We start from the raw sequence: 17907 nt of genomic DNA, 5'->3' as shown, positions 1-17907 counted from the left end.
TGTTGTTTTGTATTAGGAGGGTGGGGATAGGAAGGGTTTGGGAATTGTCTATTTAGCTCTTGGGGGTCTTCATTTTCAGTTAGGAAGGTAGAGTTTTGGGTGGGAATATGTAGCATGGGGGGTGGGGTCATCCTTTTCTATTGGGAGGGGTAGATTATAGAGGGAGGTTGTGTAGGTAGCCCCTTTGTATTGGTTAAACTTCTTTGTGTTTGATTGGTTAAGCCCCTTGGGTTGTCATCTCTTGTTATTAGTATAGGGTTGGAGTTTGGTTGTATAGGTTTTAGGTTTCTCGTTTTGTATGAGAAGGGTTGGGTTAGGAAAGGTGGTATTTTAAGTTAGTGACTCCCTTTGTATTTGATTGGTTAAGCCCCTTTGAGGTCAGGGGACTTTGTAGAATAGACCTCCAGCCCATTAGGGGCTTGTCGACAGAGGGGTGTTGTTTAATGGTTAAACTTAGGCCCTGAATTTTCGGGAAGGCTTGACTTTGAGTTGGTGTGTGCTTAAAAAGTTGATGCTTTGCTGAAAATTCTTCCCTTTAGCTGTAAGGAGGAATGGGTTGGAAGATGGGCTAGTTTGATAGGGTCTCAATATGTGAGTAAGATGGGATTATGGTTTGGGATTGGTCTATTTAGCTCTTGGGGGTCATAATTTTCTGTTAGGAGGGTGTAGATATGGGGTTGGAATATGTAGAAGAGGGGGCATCCTTTTCTGTTGGGAGGGGTAGATTATAGAGGGGGGTAGTGTAGGTAGCCCCTTTGTATTGGTTAAACTTCTTTGTGTTTGATTGGTTAAGCCCCTTGGGTTGTCATCTCTTGTTATTAGTATAGGGTTGGATTGGTCTATTTGGGTTGTAGGGTGTTTGTTTTGTATTAGGAGGGAGGGGTTAGGAAGGGTTTGGGAATTGTCTATTTAGCTCTTGGGGGTCTTTATTTTCTGTTAGGAAGGTAGAGTTTTGGGGTGGGAATATGTAGCATAGGGGGTCATCGTTTTCTGTTGGGTGGGCTAGATCATAGAGGGGGGTCGTGTAAGTAGCCCCTTTGTATTGGTTAAACTTCTTTGCATTTGATTGGTTAAGCCCCTTGGGTTATCATCCTTTTATAAATGTAGGGTTGGAGTTGGTGTAATTGGGTTGTAGGATGTTTGTTTTGTATTAGGAGGGTTGGGATAGGAAGGGTTTGGGAATTGTCTATTTAGCTCTTGGGGGTCTTCATTTTCAGTTAGGAAGGTAGAGTTTTGGGTTGGAATATGTAGCATAGGGGGTCATCCTTTTCTATTGGGAGGGGTAGATTATAGAGGGAGGTTGTGTAGGTAGCCCCTTTGTATTGGTTAAACTTCTTTGTGTTTGATTGGTTAAGCCCCTTGGGTTGTCATCTCTTGTAATTAGTATAGGGTTGGAGTTGGCGTATATAGGTTGTAGGATTCTCGTTTTGTATTAGGAGGGTGGGGATAGGAAGGGTTTGGGAATTGTCTATTTAGCTCTTGGGGGTCTTCATTTTCAGTTAGGAAGGTAGAGTTTTGGGTGGGAATATGTAGCATAGGGGGTCATCCTTTTCTATTGGGAGGGGTAGATTATAGAGGGAGGTTGTGTAGGTAGCCCCTTTGTATTGGTTAAACTTCTTTGTGTTTGATTGGTTAAGCCCCTTGGGTTGTCATCTCTTGTTATTAGTATAGGGTTGGAGTTGGCGTATATAGGTTGTTGGTTTCTCGTTTTGTATTAGAGGGTGGGGTTAGGAAAGGTGGTCTTTTAAGTTAGTGACTCCCTTTGTATTTGATTGGTTAAGCCCCTTTGAGGTCAGGGGACTTTGTAGAATAGACCTCCAGCCCATTAGGGGCTTGTCGACAGAGGGGTGTTGTTTAATGGTTAAACTTAGGCCCTGAATTTTCGGGAAGGCTTGACTTTGAGTTGGTGTGTGCTTAAAAAGTTGATGCTTTGCTGAAAATTCTTCCCTTTAGCTGTAAGGAGGAATGGGTTGGAAGATGGGCTAGTTTGATAGGGTCTCAATATGTGAGTAAGATGGGATTATGGTTTGGGAATTGTCTATTTAGCTCTTGGGGGTCATAATTTTCTGTTAGGAGGGTGTAATTTTGGGGTTGGAATATGTAGCATAGGGGGTCATCCTTTTCTGTTGGGAGGGGTAGATTATAGAGGGAGGTTGTGTAGGTAGCCCCTTTGTATTGGTTAAACTTCTTTGTGTTTGATTGGTTAAGCCCCTTGGGTTGTCATCTCTTGTTATTAGTATAGGGTTGGATTGGTCTATGGTTGTAGGGTGTTTGTTTTGTATAGGGAGGATGGGGTTAGGAAGGGTTTGGGAATTGTCTATTTAGCTCTTGGGGGTCTTCATTTTCTGTTAGGAGGGTAGAGTTTTGGGTGGGAATATGTAGCATAGCATAGGGGTCATCCTTTTCTGTTGGGAGGGGTAGATTATAGAGGGAGGTTGTGTAGGTAGCCCCTTTGTATTGGTTAAACTTCTTTGTGTTTGATTGGTTAAGCCCCTTGGGTTGTCATCTCTTGTTATTAGTATAGGGTTGGAGTTGGTTTATTTAGGTTGTAGGGTTTCTGGTTTTGTATAAGAGGGTTGGGATAGGAATGGTGGTCTTTTAAGTTAGTGACTCCCTTTGTATTTGATTGGTTAAGCCCCTTTGAGGTCAGGGGACTTTGTAGAATAGACCTCCAGCCCATTAGGGGCTTGTCGACAGAGGGGTGTTGTTTAATGGTTAAACTTAGGCCCTGAATTTTCGGGAAGGCTTGACTTTGAGTTGGTGTGTGCTTAAAAAGTTGATGCTTTGCTGAAAATTCTTCCCTTTAGCTGTAAGGAGGAATGGGTTGGAAGATGGGCTAGTTTGATAGTGTCTTTATATGTGAGTAAGATGGGATTATGGTTTGGGAATTGTCTATTTAGCTCTTGGGGGTCATAATTTTCTGTTAGGAGGGTGTAGATATGGGGTTGGAATATGTAGCATAGGGGGTCATCCTTTTCTGTTGGGAGGGGTAGATTATAGAGGGAGGTTGTGTAGGTAGCCCCTTTGTATTGGTTAAACTTCTTTGTGTTTGATTGGTTAAGCCCCTTGGGTTGTCATCTCTTGTTATTAGTATAGGGTTGGATTGGTCTATTTGGGTTGTAGGGTGTTTGTTTTGTATTAGGAGGGAGGGGTTAGGAAGGGTTTGGGAATTGTCTATTTAGCTCTTGGGGGTCTTTATTTTCTGTTAGGAAGGTAGAGTTTTGGGGTGGGAATATGTAGCATAGGGGGTCATCGTTTTCTGTTGGGAGGGCTAGATTATAGAGGTTGGTCGTGTAGGTAGCCCCTTTGTATTGGTTAAACTTCTTTGTGTTTGATTGGTTAAGCCCCTTGGGTTGTCATCTCTTGTTATTAGTATAGGGTTGGATTGGTCTATTTGGGTTGTAGGGTGTTTGTTTTGTATTAGGAGGGAGGGGTTAGGAAGGGTTTGGGAATTGTCTATTTAGCTCTTGGGGGTCTTTATTTTCTGTTAGGAAGGTAGAGTTTTGGGGTGGGAATATGTAGCATAGGGGGTCATCCTTTTCTGTTGGGAGGGGTAGATTATAGAGGGAGGTTGTGTAGGTAGCCCCTTTGTATTGGTTAAACTTCTTTGTGTTTGATTGGTTAAGCCCCTTGGGTTGTCATCTCTTGTTATTAGTATAGGGTTGGAGTTGGCGTATTTAGGTTGTAGGTTTCTGGTTTTGTATTACGCGGGTGGTGTTAGGAAAGGTGGTCTTTTAAGTTAGTGACTCCCTTTGTATTTGATTGGTTAAGCCCCTTTGAGGTCAGGGGACTTTGTAGAATAGACCTCCAGCCCATTAGGGGCTTGTCGACAGAGGGGTGTTGTTTAATGGTTAAACTTAGGCCCTGAATTTTCGGGAAGGCTTGACTTTGAGTTGGTGTGTGCTTAAAAAGTTGATGCTTTGCTGAAAATTCTTCCCTTTAGCTGTAAGGAGGAATGGGTTGGAAGATGGGCTAGTTTGATAGGGTCTCAATATGTGAGTAAGATGGGATTATGGTTTGGGAATTGTCTATTTAGCTCTTGGGGGTCATAATTTTCTGTTAGGAGGGTGTAGATATGGGGTTGGAATATGTAGCATAGAGGGCATCCTTTTCTGTTGGGAGGGGTAGATTTTAGAGGGGGGTAGTGTAGGTAGCCCCTTTGTATTGGTTAAACTTCTTTGTGTTTGATTGGTTAAGCCCCTTGGGTTGTCATCTCTTGTTATTAGTATAGGGTTGGATTGGTCTATTTGGGTTGTAGGGTGTTTGTTTTGTATAAGGAGGGTGGGGTTAGGAAGGGTTTGGGAATTGTCTATTTAGCTCTTAGGGGTCTTCATTTTCAGTTAGGAAGGTAGGGTTTTGGGTGGGAATATGTAGCATAGGGGGTCATCCTTTTCTGTTGGGAGGGGTAGATTATAGAGGGAGGTTGTGTAGGTAGCCCCTTTGTATTGGTTAAACTTCTTTGTGTTTGATTGGTTAAGCCCCTTGGGTTGTCATCTCTTGTTATTAGTATAGGGTTGGAGTTGGCATATATAGATTGTAGGATTCTTGTTTTGTATTAGGAGGGTGGGGATAGAAAGGGTTTGGGAATTGTCTATTTAGCTCTTGGGGGTCTTCATTTTCAGTTAGGAAGGTAGAGTTTTGGGTGGGAATATGTAGCATGGGGGGTCATCCTTTTCTATTGGGAGGGGTAGATTATAGAGGGAGGTTGTGTAGGTAGCCCCTTTGTATTGGTTAAACTTCTTTGTGTTTGATTGGTTAAGCCCCTTGGGTTGTCATCTCTTTGTTATTAGTATAGGGTTGGAGTTGGTTTATTTAGGTTGTAGGGTTTCTCGTTTTGTATAAGAGGGTTGGGATAGGAATGGTGGTCTTTTAAGTTAGTGACTCCCTTTGTATTTGATTGGTTAAGCCCCTTTGAGGTCAGGGGACTTTGTAGAATAGACCTCCAGCCCATTAGGGGCTTGTCGACAGAGGGGTGTTGTTTAATGGTTAAACTTAGGCCCTGAATTTTCGGGAAGGCTTGACTTTGAGTTGGTGTGTGCTTAAAAAGTTGATGCTTTGCTGAAAATTCTTCCCTTTAGCTGTAAGGAGGAATGGGTTGGAAGATGGGCTAGTTTGATAGTGTCTTTATATGTGAGTAAGGTGGGATTATGGTTTGGGAATTGTCTATTTAGCTCTTGGGGGTCATAATTTTCTGTTAGGAGGATGTAGATTTGGGGTTGGAATATGTAGCATAGGGGGTCATCCTTTTCTGTTGGGAGGGGTAGATTATAGAGGGAGGTTGTGTAGGTAGCCCCTTTGTATTGGTTAAACTTCTTTGTGTTTGATTGGTTAAGCCCCTTGGGTTGTCATCTCTTGTTATTAGTATAGGGTTGGGTTGGTCTATTTGGGTTGTAGGATGTTTGTTTAGTATTTGGAGGGTGGCGTTAAGAAGGGTTTGGGAATTGTCTATTTAGCTCTTTGGGGTCTTCATTTTCTGTTAGGAAGGTAGAGTTTTGGGTTGGAATATGTAGCATAGGGGGTCATCCTTTTCTATTGGGAGGGGTAGATTATAGAGGGAGGTTGTGTAGGTAGCCCCTTTGTATTGGTTAAACTTCTTTGTGTTTGATTGGTTAAGCCCCTTGGGTTGTCATATCTTGTAATTAGTATAGGGTTGGAGTTGGCATATATAGGTTATAGGATTCTCGTTTTGTATTAGGAGGGTGGGGATAGGAAGGGTTTGGGAATTGTCTATTTAGCTCTTGGGGGTCTTCATTTTCAGTTAGGAAGGTAGAGTTCTGGGTTGGAATATGTAGCATAGGGGGTCATCCTTTTCTATTGGGTGGGGTAGATTATAGAGGGAAGTTGTGTAGGTAGCCCCTTTATATTGGTTAAACTTCTTTGTGTTTGATTGGTTAAGCCCCTTGGGTTATCATCTCTTGTAATAAATGTAGGGTTGGAGTTGGTGTAATTGGGTTGTAGGATGTTTGTTTTGTATTATGAGGGAGGGTATAAGAAGGGTTTAGGAATTGTCTATTTAGTTCTTGGGGGTCTTCATTTTCTGTTAGGAAGGTAGGGTTTTGGGTGGGAATATGTAGCATGGGGGGTCATCCTTTTCTATTGGGAGGGGTAGATTATAGAGGGAGGTTGTGTAGGTAGCCCCTTTGTATTGGTTAAACTTCTTTGTGTTTGATTGGTTAAGCCCCTTGGGTTGTCATCTCTTGTAATTAGTATAGGGTTGGAGTTGGGGTATATAGGTTGTAGGTTTCTCGTTTTGTATTAGGAGGGTTGGGTTAAGAAAGGTGGTCTTTTAAGTTAGTGACTCCCTTTGTATTTGATTGGTTAAGCCCCTTTGAGGTCAGGGGACTTTGTAGAATAGACCTCCAGCCCATTAGGGGCTTGTCGACAGAGGGGTGTTGTTTAATGGTTAAACTTAGGCCCTGAATTTTCGGGAAGGCTTGACTTTGAGTTGGTGTGTGCTTAAAAAGTTGATGCTTTGCTGAAAATTCTTCCCTTTAGCTGTAAGGAGGAATGGGTTGGAAGATGGGCTAGTTTGATAGTGTCTTTATATGTGAGTAAGATGGGATTATGGTTTGGGAATTGTCTATTTAGCTCTTGGGGGTCATAATTTTCTGTTAGGAGGATGTAGATTTGGGGTTGGAATATGTAGCATAGGGGGTCATCCTTTTCTGTTGGGAGGGGTAGATTATAGAGGGAGGTTGTGTAGGTAGCCCCTTTGTATTGGTTAAACTTCTTTGTGTTTGATTGGTTAAGCCCCTTGGGTTGTCATCTCTTGTTATTAGTATAGGGTTGGATTGGTGTATTTGGGTTGTAGGGTGTTTGTTTAGTAATAGGAGGGTGGGGTTAGGAAGGGTTTGGGAATTGTCTATTTAGCTCTTGGGGGTCTTCATTTTCTGTTAGGAAGGTAGAGTTTTGGGTTGGAATATGTAGCATAGGGGGTCATCCTTTTCTATTGGGAGGGGTAGATTATAGAGGGAGGTTGTGTAGGTAGCCCCTTTGTATTGGTTAAACTTCTTTGTGTTTGATTGGTTAAGCCCCTTGGGTTGTCATCTCTTGTAATTAGTATAGGGTTGGAGTTGGCATATATAGGTTGTAGGATTCTCGTTTTGTATTAGGAGGGTGGGGATAGGAAGGGTTTGGGAATTGTCTATTTAGCTCTTGGGGGTCTTCATTTTCAGTTAGGAAGGTAGAGTTTTGGGTGGGAATATGTAGCATGGGGGGGTCATCCTTTTCTATTGGGAGGGGTAGATTATAGAGGGAGGTTGTGTAGGTAGCCCCTTTGTATTGGTTAAACTTCTTTGTGTTTGATTGGTTAAGCCCCTTGGGTTGTCATCTCTTGTAATTAGTATAGGGTTGGAGTTGGGTATATATTTTTTTAGGTTTCTCGTTTTGTATGAGAAGGGTTGGGTTTAGAAAGGTTGTATTTTAAGTTAGTGACTCCCTTTGTATTTGATTGGTTAATCCCCTTTGAGGTCAGGGGACTTTGTAGAATAGACCTCCAGCCCATTAGGGGCTTGTCGACAGAGGGGTTTTATTTAATGGTTAAACTTAGGCCCTGAATTTTCGGGAAGGCTTCGCTTTGAGTGTGGTGTGTGCTTAAAAAGTTGATGCTTTGCTGAAAATTCTTCCCTTTAGCTGTAAGGAGGAATGGGTTGGAAGGTGGGCTAGTTTGATAGGGTCTTTATATGTGAGTAAGATGGGATTATGGTTTGGGAATTGTCTATTTAGCTCTTGGGGGTCATAATTTTCTGTTAGGAGGATGTAGATTTGGGGTTGGAATATGTAGCATAAGGGGTCATCCTTTTCTATTGGGTGGGGTAGATTATAGAGGGAGGTTGTGTAGGTAGCCCCTTTGTATTGGTTAAACTTCTTTGTGTTTGATTGGTTAAGCCCCTTGGGTTATCATCTCTTGTTATAAGTATAGGGTTGGAGTTGGTGTATTTGGGTTGTAGGATGTTTGTTTTGTATTAGGAGGGTAGGGATAGGAAGGGTTTGGGAATTGTCTATTTAGCTCTTGGGGGTCTTCATTTTCAGTTAGGAAGGTAGAGTTTTGGGTTGGAATATGTAGCATAGGGGGTCATCCTTTTCTATTGGGAGGGGTAGATTATAGAGGGAGGTTGTGTAGGTAGCCCCTTTGTATTGGTTAAACTTCTTTGTGTTTGATTGGTTAAGCCCCTTGGGTTGTCATCTCTTGTTATTAGTATAGGGTTGGAGTTGGTCTATTTAGGGTTGTAGGATTGTTCGTTTTGTATTAGGAGGGTGGGGATAGGAAGGGTTTGGGAATTGTCTATTTAGCTCTTGGGGGTCTTCATTTTCAGTTAGGAAGGTAGAGTTTTGGGTTGGAATATGTAGCATAGGGGGTCATCCTTTTCTATTGGGAGGGGTAGATTATAGAGGGAGGTTGTGTAGGTAGCCCCTTTGTATTGGTTAAACTTCTTTGTGTTTGATTGGTTAAGCCCCTTGGGTTGTCATCTCTTGTAATTAGGGTGGGGATAGGAAGGGTTTGGGAATTGTCTATTTAGCTCTTGGGGGTCTTCATTTTCTGTTAGGAAGGTAGAGTTTTGGGTTGGAATATGTAGCATAGGGGGTCATCCTTTTCTATTGGGAGGGGTAGATTATAGAGGGAGGTTGTGTAGGTAGCCCCTTTGTATTGGTTAAACTTCTTTGTGTTTGATTGGTTAAGCCCCTTGGGTTGTCATCTCTTGTTATTAGTATAGGGTTGGAGTTGGGTATATAGGTTGTAGGTTTCTCGTTGTATTAGAAGGGTGGGTTAGGAAAGGTGGTCTTTTAAGTTAGTGACTCCCTTTGTATTTGATTGGTTAAGCCCCTTTGAGGTCAGGGGACTTTGTAGAATAGACCTCCAGCCCATTAGGGGCTTGTCGACAGAGGGGTGTTGTTTAATGGTTAAACTTAGGCCCTGAATTTTCGGGAAGGCTTGACTTTGAGTTGGTGTGTGCTTAAAAAGTTGATGCTTTGCTGAAAATTCTTCCCTTTAGCTGTAAGGAGGAATGGGTTGGAAGATGGGCTAGTTTGATAGGGTCTCAATATGTGAGTAAGATGGGATTATGGTTTGGGAATTGTCTATTTAGCTCTTGGGGGTCATAATTTTCTGTTAGGAGGGTGTAGATATGGGGTTGGAATATGTAGCATAGGGGGTCATCCTTTTCTGTTGGGAGGGGTAGATTATAGAGGGAGGTTGTGTAGGTAGCCCCTTTGTATTGGTTAAACTTCTTTGTGTTTGATTGGTTAAGCCCCTTGGGTTGTCATCTCTTGTTATTAGTATAGGGTTGGATTGGTGTATTTGGGTTGTAGGGTGTTTGTTTAGTAATAGGAGGGTGGGGTTAGGAAGGGTGTTTGTTTAGTAATAGGAGGGTGGGGATAGGAAGGGTTTGGGAATTGTCTATTTAGCTCTTGGGGGTCTTCATTTTCTGTTAGGAAGGTAGAGTTTTGGGTTGGAATATGTAGCATAGGGGGTCATCCTTTTCTATTGGGAGGGGTAGATTATAGAGGGAGGTTGTGTAGGTAGCCCCTTTGTATTGGTTAAACTTCTTTGTGTTTGATTGGTTAAGCCCCTTGGGTTGTCATCTCTTGTAATTAGTATAGGGTTGGAGTTGGCATATATAGGTTGTAGGATTCTCGTTTTGTATTAGGAGGGTGGGGATAGGAAGGGTTTGGGAATTGTCTATTTAGCTCTTGGGGGTCTTCATTTTCAGTTAGGAAGGTAGAGTTCTGGGTTGGAATATGTAGCATAGGGGGTCATCCTTTTCTATTGGGAGGGGTAGATTATAGAGGGAGGTTGTGTAGGTAGCCCCTTTGTATTGGTTAAACTTCTTTGTGTTTGATTGGTTAAGCCCCTTGGGTTGTCATCTCTTGTAATTAGTATAGGGTTGGAATTTGGGTATATAGGTTTTAGGTTTCTCGTTTTGTATGAGAAGGGTTGGGTTTAGAAAGGTTGTATTTTAAGTTAGTGACTCCCTTTGTATTTGATTGGTTAAGCCCCTTTGAGGTCAGGGGACTTTGTAGAATAGACCTCCAGCCCATTAGGGGCTTGTCGACAGAGGGGTGTTATTTAATGGTTAAACTTAGGCCCTGAATTTTCGGGAAGGCTTGGCTTTGAGTTGGTGTGTGCTTAAAAAGTTGAGGCTTTGCTGAAAATTCTTCCCTTTAGCTGTAAGGAGGAATGGGTTGGAAGGTGGGCTAGTTTGATAGGGTCTTTATATGTGAGTAAGATGGGATTATGGTTTGGGAATTGTCTATTTAGCTCTTGGGGGTCATAATTTTCTGTTAGGAGGATGTAGATTTGGGGTTGGAATATGTAGCATTGGGGGTCATCCTTTTCTATTGGGTGGGGTAGATTATAGAGGGAGGTTGTGTAGGTAGCCCCTTTGTATTGGTTAAACTTCTTTGTGTTTGATTGGTTAAGCCCCTTGGGTTATCATCTCTTGTTATAAGTATAGGGTTGGAGTTGGTGTATTTGGGTTGTAGGATGTTTGTTTTGTATTAGGAGGGTGGGGATAGGAAGGGTTTGGGAATTGTCTATTTAGTTCTTGGGGGTCTTCATTTTCTGTTAGGAAGGTAGAGTTTTGGGTTGGAATATGTAGCATAGGGGGTCATCCTTTTCTATTGGGAGGGGTAGATTATAGAGGGAGGTTGTGTAGGTAGCCCCTTTGTATTGGTTAAACTTCTTTGTGTTTGATTGGTTAAGCCCCTTGGGTTGTCATATCTTGTAATTAGTATAGGGTTGGAGTTGGCGTATATAGATTGTAGGATTCTCGTTTTGTATTAGGAGGGTGGGGATAGGAAGGGTTTGGGAATTGTCTATTTAGCTCTTGGGGGTCTTCATTTTCAGTTAGGAAGGTAGAGTTTTGGGTTGGAATATGTAGCATAGGGGGTCATCCTTTTCTATTGGGAGGGGTAGATTATAGAGGGAGGTTGTGTAGGTAGCCCCTTTGTATTGGTTAAACTTCTTTGTGTTTGATTGGTTAAGCCCCTTGGGTTGTCATATCTTGTAATTAGTATAGGGTTGGAGTTGGTGTATATAGATTGTAGGATTCTCGTTTTGTATTAGGAGGGTGGGGATAAGAAGGGTTTGGGAATTGTCTATTTAGCTCTTGGGGGTATTCATTTTCTGTTAGGAAGGTAGAGTTTTGGGTTGGAATATGTAGCATAGGGGGTCATCCTTTTCTATTGGGAGGGGTAGATTATAGAGGGAGGTTGTGTAGGTAGCCCCTTTGTATTGGTTAAACTTCTTTGTGTTTGATTGGTTAAGCCCCTTGGGTTGTCATATCTTGTAATTAGTATAGGGTTGGAGTTGGCGTATATAGGTTGTAGGATTCTCGTTTTGTATTAGGAGGGTGGGGATAGGAAGGGTTTGGGAATTGTCTATTTAGCTCTTGGGGGTCTTCATTTTCAGTTAGGAAGGTAGAGTTTTGGGTTGGAATATGTAGCATAGGGGGTCATCCTTTTCTATTGGGAGGGGTAGATTATAGAGGGAGGTTGTGTAGGTAGCCCCTTTGTATTGGTTAAACTTCTTTGTGTTTGATTGGTTAAGCCCCTTGGGTTGTCATCTCTTGTAATTAGTATAGGGTTGGAGTTGGTGTATATAGATTGTAGGATTCTCGTTTTGTATTAGGAGGGTGGGGATAGGAAGGGTTTGGGAATTGTCTATTTAGCTCTTGGGGGTCTTCATTTTCAGTTAGGAGGATGCAGATTTGGGTGGGAATATGTAGCATAGGGGGTCATCCTTTTCTATTGGGAGGTGTAGATTATAGAGGGAGGTTGTGTAGGTAGCCCCTTTGTATTGGTTAAACTTCTTTGTGTTTGATTGGTTAAGCCCCTTGGGTTGTCATCTCTTGTAATTAGTATAGGGTTGGAGTTGGCGTATATAGGTTTTAGGTTTCTCGTTTTGTATGAGAAGGGTTGGGTTAAGAAAGGTGGTATTTTAAGTTAGTGACTCCCTTTGTATTTGATTGGTTAAGCCCCTTTGAGGTCAGGGGACTTTGTAGAATAGACCTCCAGCCCATTAGGGGCTTGTCGACAGAGGGGTGTTATTTAATGGTTAAACTTAGGCCCTGAATTTTCGGGAAGGCTTGGCTTTGAGTTGGTGTGTGCTTAAAAAGTTGATGCTTTGCTGAAAATTCTTCCCTTTAGCTGTAAGGAGGAATGGGTTGGAAGGTGGGCTAGTTTGATAGGGTCTTTATATGTGAGTAAGATGGGATTATGGTTTGGGAATTGTCTATTTAGCTCTTGGGGGTCATAATTTTCTGTTAGGAGGATGTAGATTTGGGGTTGGAATATGTAGCATTGGGGGTCATCCTTTTCTATTGGGAGGGGTAGATTATAGAGGGAGGTTGTGTAGGTAGCCCCTTTGTATTGGTTAAACTTCTTTGTGTTTGATTGGTTAAGCCCCTTGGGTTGTCATCTCTTGTTATTAGTATAGGGTTGGGTTGGTCTATTTGGGTTGTAGGATGTTTGTTTTGTATTAGGAGGGTGGGGATAGGAAGGGTTTGGGAATTGTCTATTTAGCTCTTGGGGGTCTTCATTTTCAGTTAGGAAGGTAGAGTTTTGGGTTGGAATATGTAGCATAGGGGGTCATCCTTTTCTATTGGGAGGGGTAGATTATAGAGGGAGGTTGTGTAGGTAGCCCCTTTGTATTGGTTAAACTTCTTTGTGTTTGATTGGTTAAGCCCCTTGGGTTGTCATCTCTTGTTATTAGTATAGGGTTGGAGTTGGCTATATAGGGTTGTAGGATGTTTGTTTTGTATTAGGAGGGTAGGGATAGGAAGGGTTTGGGAATTGTCTATTTAGCTCTTGGGGGTCTTCATTTTCAGTTAGGAAGGTAGAGTTTTGGGTGGGAATATGTAGCATAGGGGGTCATCCTTTTCTATTGGGAGGGGTAGATTATAGAGGGAGGTTGTGTAGGTAGCCCCTTTGTATTGGTTAAACTTCTTTGTGTTTGATTGGTTAAGCCCCTTGGGTTGTCATCTCTTGTTATTAGTATAGGGTTGGAGTTGGCGTATATAGGTTGTAGGTTTCTCGTTTTGTATTAAGAGGGTTGGGTTAAGAAAGGTGGTCTTTTAAGTTAGTGACTCCCTTTGTATTTGATTGGTTAAGCCCCTTTGAGGTCAGGGGACTTTGTAGAATAGACCTCCAGCCCATTAGGGGCTTGTCGACAGAGGGGTGTTGTTTAATGGTTAAACTTAATGGTTAAACTTAGGCCCTGAATTTTCGGGAAGGCTTGACTTTGAGTTGGTGTGTGCTTAAAAAGTTGATGCTTTGCTGAAAATTCTTCCCTTTAGCTGTAAGGAGGAATGGGTTGGAAGATGGGCTAGTTTGATAGGGTCTCAATATGTGAGTAAGATGGGATTATGGTTTGGGAATTGTCTATTTAGCTCTTGGGGGTCATAATTTTCTGTTAGGAGGGTGTAGATTTGGGGTTGGAATATGTAGCATAGGGGGTCATCCTTTTCTGTTGGGAGGGGTAGATTATAGAGGGAGGTTGTGTAGGTAGCCCCTTTGTATTGGTTAAACTTCTTTGTGTTTGATTGGTTAAGCCCCTTGGGTTGTCATCTCTTGTTATTAGTATAGGGTTGGATTGGTGTATTTGGGTTGTAGGGTGTTTGTTTAGTATTAGGAGGGTGGGGTTAAGAAGGGTTTGGGAATTGTCTATTTAGCTCTTGGGGGTCTTCATTTTCAGTTAGGAAGGTAGAGTTTTGGGTTGGAATATGTAGCATAGGGGGTCATCCTTTTCTATTGGGAGGGGTAGATTATAGAGGGAGGTTGTGTAGGTAGCCCCTTTGTATTGGTTAAACTTCTTTGTGTTTGATTGGTTAAGCCCCTTGGGTTGTCATCTCTTGTAATTAGTATAGGGTTGGAGTTGGTGTATATAGGTTGTAGGATTCTCGTTTTGTATTAGGAGGGTGGGGATAGGAAGGGTTTGGGAATTGTCTATTTAGCTCTTGGGGGTCTTCATTTTCAGTTAGGAAGGTAGAGTTTTGGGTTGGAATATGTAGCATAGGGGGTCATCCTTTTCTATTGGGAGGGGTAGATTATAGAGGGAGGTTGTGTAGGTAGCCCCTTTGTATTGGTTAAACTTCTTTGTGTTTGATTGGTTAAGCCCCTTGGGTTGTCATCTCTTGTTATTAGTATAGGGTTGGAGTTGGTGTATTTGGGTGGTAGGGTTTCTCATTTTATATAAGATGTTGGGGATAGGAAGGGTTTGGGAATTGTCTATTTAGCTCTTAGGGGTCTTCATTTTCTGTTAGGAAGGTAGGGTTTTGGGTGGGAATATGTAGCATGGGGGGTCATCCTTTTCTATTGGGAGGGGTAGATTATAGAGGGAGGTTGTGTAGGTAGCCCCTTTGTATTGGTTAAACTTCTTTGTGTTTGATTGGTTAAGCCCCTTGGGTTGTCATCTCTTTGTATTAGTATAGGGTTGGAGTTGGCGTATATAGGTTGTAGGATTCTCGTTTTGTATGAGAAGGGTTGGGTTAAGAAAGGTGGTATTTTAAGTTAGTGACTCCCTTTGTATTTGATTGGTTAAGCCCCTTTGAGGTCAGGGGACTTTGTAGAATAGACCTCCAGCCCATTAGGGGCTTGTCGACAGAGGGGTGTTATTTAATGGTTAAACTTAGGCCCTGAATTTTCGGGAAGGCTTGACTTTGAGTTGGTGTGTGCTTAAAAAGTTGAAGCTTTGCTGAAAATTCTTCCCTTTAGCTGTAAGGAGGAATGGGTTGGAAGGTGGGCTAGTTTGATAGGGTCTTTATATGTGAGTAAGATGGGATTATGGTTTGGGAATTGTCTATTTAGCTCTTGGGGGTCATAATTTTCTGTTAGGAGGGTGTAGATTTGGGGTTGGAATATGTAGCATAGGGGGTCATCCTTTTCTATTGGGAGGGTAGATTATAGAGGGAGGTTGTGTAGGTAGCCCCTTTGTATTGGTTAAACTTCTTTGTGTTTGATTGGTTAAGCCCCTTGGGTTGTCATCTCTTGTTATTAGTATAGGGTTGGAGTTGGTGTATTTAGGTTGTAGGGTTTCTCGTTTTAAGGCCTTTTAAGGTCAGGGGACTTTGTAGAATAAATCTCCAGCCCAGTCTTTTACTGTATGTCATTTCTTTATCGTGTTTTGGTAAAAATGCACTACTATAAAATAAGGCCTGCCTCTTACTGTTCGTATGAAACAATGCCGACTATTTTCTTTCAGAAAAGAAGAATTCTGCATATAAGAGATTCTTTTACCAACGCTTCTCTTCAGCCTTCGGAAAAGGCTAAATGACACATATTAGCCTTAACATATATATGTGTACATTTGGATAAGCCATTCAGGTAATGAAAATTGAAACATAGAAATTTATATAGAAAAGTCTATTTTATAAAGGTGATATGAATATGGGTCTCAATTGTTAGTCCACTATTTATACAATGAATTGATGACAGATTTGTCCGTTATTTCCTGATTATGACAAGGAGCACACAACGTGTGTGACTTGTCAGCAGGGGATGCTCACTCATCTATGGCACTTGATCCCACCTCTGATGTTTCAGAGGTCTGTGTTTGCTCTGCTCTTATTTTGTATCCTTTCATTGACTTTGAGATTGAATACTGTTCGTTATCTCTATATCCTTCATATGGAAACATTCTTAGGTTGTGTAAAACATGTCCAAATGATGACCCCCGTAGTATATGCGGGGTCAAAGTTTTTCATAGGAATTCATATACATGTATATGAAAGAGTCTTTCAAAATCTGAAAAATGATAAATTATTAATTAACATATAATACACTGTCTGTAATTATGATGACATTGATTTGTGAAATTTTCCAAGTGAAGACCACAAATTTTTTTTATGAATAACTTTTTTTATGGTTGCACAATGTTTGTTCAAATTTGTATTTTAGTAGGGAAATACAATTTTGATGCTAATTCTATTTCTGTGGACTTTATACCTATAATGTTTGGGCAAAGAGAGTTTGCTGAGCAAAAAATATAATGCTGCATGAGGTGATTATTTTATAAAAACCTTAAAAATATGGACTTTGTTAGATTGAATGACTGTTTTTAAGTTGATTTTGGATGATCCTTCTTCTGATATGGAAAAATAATACCAACTTAGTGTTGTGTAATGGGATAATTAAATTTGATATATGTTATGTATTCATTATCACTCCTTTCATTTTCTTTTCTTCTTTTTTATGCCACTTATGTTACTTTGAATCACATAACCCCATTTTTTTATTCTTATATTTAGAAGAAAAGGATTTATTCATGGAAACATGTTGTGTAAAACTGTATTTTAAGTTTTAAATGATGACCCCCAAGATTAATGCAGGGTCAAAGTTTTTCATAGGAATTCATATACATGTATATGAAAGAGTCTTTCAAAATCTGAAAAATGATAAATTATTAATAAACAAGGTATATCTGGTATTGACTCAGGTGAGCATTGTATCTCATGGGCCTCTTTAAATACAGTGTTTATTCAGAAAAATATGTTTAAAAAGAAAAAAAAAAGCTGATTGAGGAAATTTAAAAAAAAATGTAAAATTAATCATAATAAGAAGGTAAATTTTGTCCTTCACACTTGATTCCAATGATAATGAATTGTGACTTTTTGTTTTAGAGAGGGATGCTGACATAATGTAGATTGCTGACATTAGGAAGGATCCCATTCAGACAACTACAATTCTACTGACTGGATAAAATTAATACCAAGGCCATGTGTGGTACTGGATAGAATTAATACCAAGGCCACTTGTGTTACTGGATAAAATTAATACCAAGGCCATTGTGTTACTGGACTATTAGTCAGGGATTAAAATTAATACCAAGGCCACTTGTGTTACTGGATAAAATACTAAGACCACTTGTGTTACTGGATAGAATTAATACCAAGGCCACTTGTGTTACTGGACTATTAGTCAGGGATAGAGTTTTATAGTGAAACAGTGTGATTAGAGTACAGACTTTCTGCCCATAATGGACTTCACAAAACAGTGCTATTAGAGTTCAGACTTTCTGCTCATAATGGACTTCACAAAACAGTGCTATTGGAGTTCAGACTTTCTGCTCATAATGGACTTCACAAAACAGTGCTATTAGAGTTCAGACTTTCTGCTCATAATGGACTTCACAAAACAGTGCTATTGGAGTTCAAACTTTCTGCCCATAATGGACTTCACAAAACAGTGCTATTAGAGTTCAGACTTTCTGCTCTTAATTATTTTTTTTCATTACCTTAGTTGAATAAAAATTCTTCACCAACTTTTTGGCAGTACTCATAACTGTAAAATTTTAACTGAATAAAAGAAAAACAGAAGTATTTTAGATTTTTTTAAAAAGATTCTTTTAGATACTGCCATTTTCAAATCTGGGCTGTCAAGTTAACTTTTCTGATCACCTTTGCTTAGATACGTCCGTTTGTCTTTTCATCCATCTATAATTTATTTTTTTTTTGGAAAGTACCATCCATGGTAAAAAGAGTTCAAGTTTGACTGATGCAGGACTGTGTCCAAGAGAGATAAATATACAAGTAAACGCAGTATTGGGGTGTTCAATAAAGTTTTATATAGAACCTCTGAGCTAGAAGTATACAATATGACCTACAATGATTAAGTGAATTGCAGCTACAGCTATCCTTATGGTAAAACGCCAAGATAGAAATAGCATTACTTAAATCAGTGTCGTAAATTATTGCATTGATAATTAACCTTCTCAACAGCTTCAGGTTTCGTCAAAGGTCAATTAACATGTCTAAAAATTATTTTTACAACGGCTCCTAAACAATTGGTATAAAGTCAAAATGTATCATTGATTAATAGATAAAAAAGTATCACTTGATAAACATTTTTTAAAAAGTTATTTTTTTAGAAGAATTGTATCAGAAAATGTGCATATTTAAAGTGAAATGTACC

The 17907-nt window shown here is 40.5% G+C and overlaps 1 long non-coding RNA gene across 1 annotated transcript; it reads left to right on the top strand.

Moving 5' to 3' along the window:
• The first annotated feature begins 14934 nt into the window (after positions 1-14934).
• LOC134238851 (uncharacterized) lies at positions 14935-17315 on the top strand. The gene is made up of 2 exons (XR_009986107.1): positions 14935-15321; positions 16617-17315. It is a non-coding gene; the product is annotated as an uncharacterized LOC134238851 (long non-coding RNA).
• The last annotated feature ends 592 nt before the right edge of the window (positions 17316-17907 follow it).

This window comes from Saccostrea cucullata, unplaced genomic scaffold (genome assembly GCF_032062105.1).
Source record: "Saccostrea cucullata isolate Sc308-1 unplaced genomic scaffold, CSIRO_AGI_Scuc_v1 ctg2632, whole genome shotgun sequence".
Classification (NCBI taxonomy): Eukaryota; Metazoa; Mollusca; class Bivalvia; order Ostreida; family Ostreidae; genus Saccostrea; species Saccostrea cuccullata.
The sequence above is the reverse complement of the archived record's forward strand: the minus strand, read 5'-3'. Positions and strand labels throughout refer to the sequence as shown.